Raw genomic sequence first — 6,118 nt, 5'->3', positions numbered from 1 at the left:
ACGTTGCATGCATTACGGAGGTCCTCTGTAGAGTTTCATGGAAGTTTGAGAAAAAAAAACACGTGAAACTCTACAGAGGTGTGGTTATCTAGAACTGCAGCCGTTAGAAAACCTTTTACTTTTTTTTGGTTGGGCACCACGCACCCTGGCGAGGTTATAGGGGCCAGGAATCCTAAAAAACAACAATTATTATTTGTTTGTTTGCGTCACAATTCGGAAATAATAAAAAGCACGCGCGTGCGCGTGTGTGGCACATCGTTCCCCCGAGAGAGGTTTACAAAGGTCACGATATATATAAACATTGGCCTCTCTCTTTTTTTTCTTTTTGGGACTTGGAAAAAATTTGCAATAAGGTGCATTCGCTCACCACTGTTGCCAGCCATAAATCTCTCTCTCTCTTCATCTTACAGCAACGTTGGCATCTCTATTTTTTTTTTAGTTGTAAGTGGGTTGCCAACACACTCTAGTTAATAATGCTACATATTATACACACACACGCACACACATACTGTTGCCATCCACCCATCTCTCTCTCTTTTACGGCAGTGCGTGTTTGTTGCCGGCTCTCCTTGCCCAGTGTGTGTATGTTACGCCAGTATATAAATTGGGTAAGCCTCAAAAAAAATAGTAGCTTTTGCTAAATAGGAAGAAAAAAAAAGCTGTAGGTAGGTTTTGGCAGCACTATCGGTTGTTTAATTCCCCCTGTCTCTCTCCTCTCTCTTTTTTGTAAAAAGCTATGGCAAAAATACCAGTAGGTTGGCAAAAATTGCTTTATGCACTGTAAGACAAGCCTCAAGCAAGGTTTCCAGCTCCTTGCTTTAGGTTAGGTTAGACCAAGAAAAAAAAAGCTGTAGGTAGGTGTTGGCAGCGCTGTCGGTTGTTTAACTCTTCCCCCTCTCTCTCTCCTCTCTCTTTTTTGTAAAAGACTATGGCAAAAATACCAGTAGGTTGGCAAAAATTGCTTTATGCACTGTAAGGCAAGCCTCAAGCAAGATTGCCAGCTCCTTGCTTTAGGTTAGGTTAGACCAAAAAAAATCCTTGGTGATTTTTTCGAGTAAGGTGTTGGCAACACTGCGAGAAAATGGGGCTTATGCCATACAAGAGCAAACCATTAAGGCGAGCTCCACCGAGCCCCATTTTCGGTTGCAGAACCGGTGCACCTGCACTACTTGTAGCCCTTGTTGATTTTGTCTAAGTTTTTCAGCTGTCCACTTGCCATCTCAATCAAGTCGCACTGCCATAAATCATCTATGCCTTTTGTGACTACTGGCAGTCTCTTATAATTATGTCTGACTTGTCTGTGTAATTCATCAACAATAATTTGTCTAGACATTATATGAAAACAAGAATATTGCAACTATAGGGTGTTCAGCAGCTGATACTACAGGATTTTCTAAATATAATTTGTGTCCTATTTGTATATGAAATTCCAGAGAGCCATCATCTTCAGCATAAGATGTTTCTAATGTATTGGGATCTGTAAAATCCTCTAACTCTACACTGGTGATTTTTTGTTTGTTGTCAGTATTTGTTGTTGATAAGGTGGGGTAGTGGTGTGCCTGTGGTTCAAGCCAATATTTGATCTTGATTGGTCTCAGTGTGCCCCCAACAAAAAAACTGGTAATAAAATTGTTCAGGGGACAGCATATATATTTTGCCACCTGGTGTAAATGGTGAATCATATTCTTTGTTGGGGATGCTGTACAACTCAAGAATTATTGTATGTTTAGGATTCTCGATTATGCCGGTTATTTCTTTTTCTGCTGTAAGCAGTCTACTTGTTACAGATTCAAGGTGCTCATTGATAGTCCTAACAACATCATCATGGCCTGGCTTGATTTTTATGTCCACAACAAGTTTCTTGTATTGTTGCACAATTTCTTGTAGCTGGGTGGCAAAAACAGACAGAGCATTTGCTTTATTGGATTCCATGGTCCCCAGCTGTTGCTTGATATTAGCTACAATTTGCTGTAAATTTTCAACAACTGCCAATTTTGAATTTTGAGCAGTATGATCATGGACCTGTCTTCTGATATCCTCAAACAGGGCATGCAGTTCATTAATATGTTGATTAGTTGGTAGAGTGGCCACTGTCTGAGAGAGTTGTTTGATCTCTGTCTGGATATTCTTGATATCTTCTGATTTCAATATGCGATTCACTGCTCTCTTAATATTTTGAAGTTCCTGTGATGTAGGCAGATTTGATACAGTATTTTGCAAAGATTCAAGTGGCAATTTCACATTATTTAATTCAGAAGCATCAGCCACATTTTGCATAGCATCTTAAAGCAGGGCTATATCTGCCTGAGTAGGTGTTGATTGTTGTAAAATTTCAAGCTTTGTTTGGATATCATCGATCAAGTGATGAAAATGAGATAGCTCAGATTCAGTGTTGAGTTTTTCAAGTTTTGTGATCTGCTGCTGGACACTGACAAGGGTGTCTACAATACCAGGTAAGCGGGATTCTAGAGATTCTTGTACATTTGTCAAATCACTTTGCACTGCTGCTATTGTACCCTCAAGATGGGTTATGGTACTTTGATTTTTTCCAAAATCTTCCTATGTCTCGAGTTGCAGCTTAATGTTGCAACACTCCGAGTTATTGCACTCAAAGCATCAGAAGATGGCAAGTTGTTCGCAAAAATTTCAAGTGTCTCAATTTTTTCTTTAACCTCGGCTATGCCATTATTCAGAGTGCCCAGATTAGGAATCTCCAGTGATTGAATCTGTTCCTATAGAGTGGAAATCACTAGATCAAAATCTTCTTGTGATTTTATGCTTTTGACAATTGTTTGGAGCTGTGTCTGGACATTATTTATCTGCTCTTCCAATTGTTGTTTCAATTGCTCAGAGTTGGTGGCCTGGGTCTTAAATTTGGCTTGAAGAGCTGCTACAGCCTCTTCTATACATTGAAAATTATCTAATGTGGCCAAGTCAGAATATTTTTGAAGCAGCAATTTGAGTTCTGAGTCAATTTTAAGAAGAGGGTCCATGCATTGCGATTGTAAATTTGTAATTTCTAGTTAAAGACTGGCATTGAGTGTGGTTTGTAAAGCTTGCAAATCACTTCTTAATTTCTTCACTCTGACATCAAGCATCAGAATCTCATCACTGTGATCTTCATGCCTTGTATGGCCAAATATATCATTAGGCATTTTTGTTTTAGTGGTTATTTATTATTGAATATCTGATTCTTAATTCTATAAAAAAAGGTATAAGCTTGTCATATGACCCAGGGACCTCAATGTATAAGCAGTCACCAGCAGAAACAGTATAAACAGTGCCAGAAATCATGTTTGAGTGCTTAATTCTATAAATATTTCTCCCACCTGAAATCTTGACATCACCCTGGGGGGTTGTAATAAATTGCAATTGACCACATACAGGTAATTGGTAATGATTTAAATTATTGTTAAATATGTACAATGTTTTACCTGTTTCATCATCAACATCTGTAAATATGCTGTTCAGACGAATAATAAACAAAGCACTTAGTTTAGATATCATATCAGAAGAGGGTTGTGGTTTTGGCAAGTCCATAATAGCCTGTTTTTTGAACCCAAATAAGTTCATAGGCATGTTTATTTATTTCAAATCATGCTCTGTAATTGGGCATTGATTACCACTTTTCAAATCACAATGACCCCATGGTAGAGTATGTATGCCACATGATAAAATGCATCTCTTATCATCATGTGGGTCCAGAGCCACTTTTCTTACAATATTTGTATTCAACAAGTGATTCACACTCTGAATTCTGGATTCTGATGTTCTGATTGTGCTACATGATTTGAGGCAATTTTTGTAATCTTCAAATTGGAGCTCTTTGTCTACAGTTACTCTGCCAATGCCCTTGGCTTTTTTGGCAACAGCGCCACTACATGTTTCAAAACTGTACATCTTGGCCCTTAACCCAGCAAATGCCACAATAACATCACCAAGTGTCTCATCTTTTAACTTGCCAGGCACCTTTTGTTGTCGTGTTTAATTTTTGAATGTTCAGTGGTATCAAAATATTTAAACAATTCAGGCTGTGCCATATCTTGATAAACACCTTCTGTTTGAATATCAAGAACAAAACTATCTGTGTCCATGTACATCAGTTTTACACGATCCTTATAAAAAGGCTTCAACACATTATAAAACAATTTTAACATGTGTAATTTGGCCAATTCCAATATCACATCCCCTACATAAATAGGCTTATCAAACTTAATCTTTGTTTTTTTCATGTTGAAAAGTGCCATATTCTCATCATAAATTCTTCTGTAATTGAAGTTGGGCTTTGCAATCAATTTTTTGCTCCGGCTGGGGTCAGTAATTATTTTAACATCAATATGTTTTCTGACATTTTCAATTGTTTTGCCATACACTGAATTGACCATCAATTTAAACAAGGTCTTATCAAATTGGCTCATTGCAGATGTTCGAAGCTCTGTGTTTGTATCAATATATGGTTTCAACCATCTTGAGTGCCTGAACCTCAAAACTTTTCTAACTTTGGTCACTTGAACACCATGTTTCATCAGGAACTGGAGGTTTTTGTAATATAAGACATAATCCTGTTGCGGCTCTAGAGTCATCATCAATTTCTTCTGTTTAGAGCCAGGTGAACACTTAACCTCAGGAATGGGGGGCAGATCAGAAAATGTGTTGTGTAAATCATCAGGAATTGTCAGATCAACCTCTAAGAACAAGCCATAGTTACTGTCATCAAAATCATTAAGATCTTCAATATTGAAATCTTCAACCCACTCTAGCCCTGCATATGGCAGTTTTTCATCATAGCATAACCATAGAGGCTATTGGCATCTACATACAGTATATAATTTGATGGCAGTGCTGGATCATAATAAGGAATATATTTATTATTTGCTCTGGCATATCTCTGAGAACATTGCACCATGCCTCCTCTTATACATTGTTCCATAAACAGATACATATCTTGATCCTGGATCAGATCCAATTGCATTTTAGTGTTTAAAAACATTGCAGACCATGCTAGGCCCGGAGCACTGTAAAAATACATTGGATCCAGCTTATAATTTTGCATGGAAGATTTTCTGAATGCCTGCAGTATATCAGCTAAGAGGGTCACATCAAGTTTTAAATATGCCTTGTGATAATCACCAAATGTCTGGAATTTTAAATTGTTCCACATCAACTGGGCATGGTGATAATCTTCATCAGTGATTCCAGATCCTCTGATTTTGCTGTAAAACTCTTGTTGTGGTGGCAGAGAACACTCATGAAATTAGAAAAATCTGTAACATGATCATATGGATATACACCCTTCCGCCTAATTAATTTCAGGTCCTGATTTGGAAACAAAGCACATGTGATTTTGAATTGATCATCAGATAATTGAGTGGCCAGTGTAGCCAGGCTAGGAGACAGAATTCTGTATGAGTCAAGAAATCTTAAGTGAATAGGAACACCATTAACTTTAATTATTTTGCTAATGGCAATATATTTTTCATTATTTTCAGCTAAAATATTTAAATTCTGCTTGTCAAACCCCTCGTACCTGATCAAATTATGGAAATCATAATTGGATGCTCCATGGCAAAATATAGGGACAAATTTTGGTATTGGATCTTAATATTAGAGCTATTACACGGGGCCATTAAGAATTTACCATCTGTATGAGAATGGTGATGAACCTTGATGTTTGCATCTGAAAATTCAGAATCACATACCGGACATTTTTCTGCATTGTTGAAATCTTCAATCTGATCCTCTGTTAAAGGCAACATGGGTTATGATTTTAATAAGACATTAGATGCTATGTTATGGCACTCATTTTCTATTCTTTGTGCAAATTCTTTGATGGCATCTGCTCCCATGTATATATCTTCTTTACTAACAACCCCATCCTGTACAACCACATAATAAAAACTAGAAGGTTCATGTAACTGGTATGATGTAATTGAAGGTTTATCAGGATCTGGGCTACAGAATGCAAGAGGTTTGAGATTTGATTCAAAATCACAGACTATATATGCTGGGTGTTCCAACAGGGTTTCAAATTTTTTGAATATGGCATTTTCACTTGGGTTAGGCATAAGCATAGGAACAGGTTTATGGTTGCCACAGTATTTCAGATGCTCAATTAACT

The sequence above is a fragment of the Lepisma saccharinum genome, unplaced genomic scaffold (genome assembly GCF_977018435.1).
Source record: "Lepisma saccharinum unplaced genomic scaffold, izLepSacc3.1 HAP1_SCAFFOLD_274, whole genome shotgun sequence".
Lineage (NCBI taxonomy): Eukaryota > Metazoa > Arthropoda > Insecta > Zygentoma > Lepismatidae > Lepisma > Lepisma saccharinum.
This window is presented reverse-complemented; position numbering follows the sequence as displayed.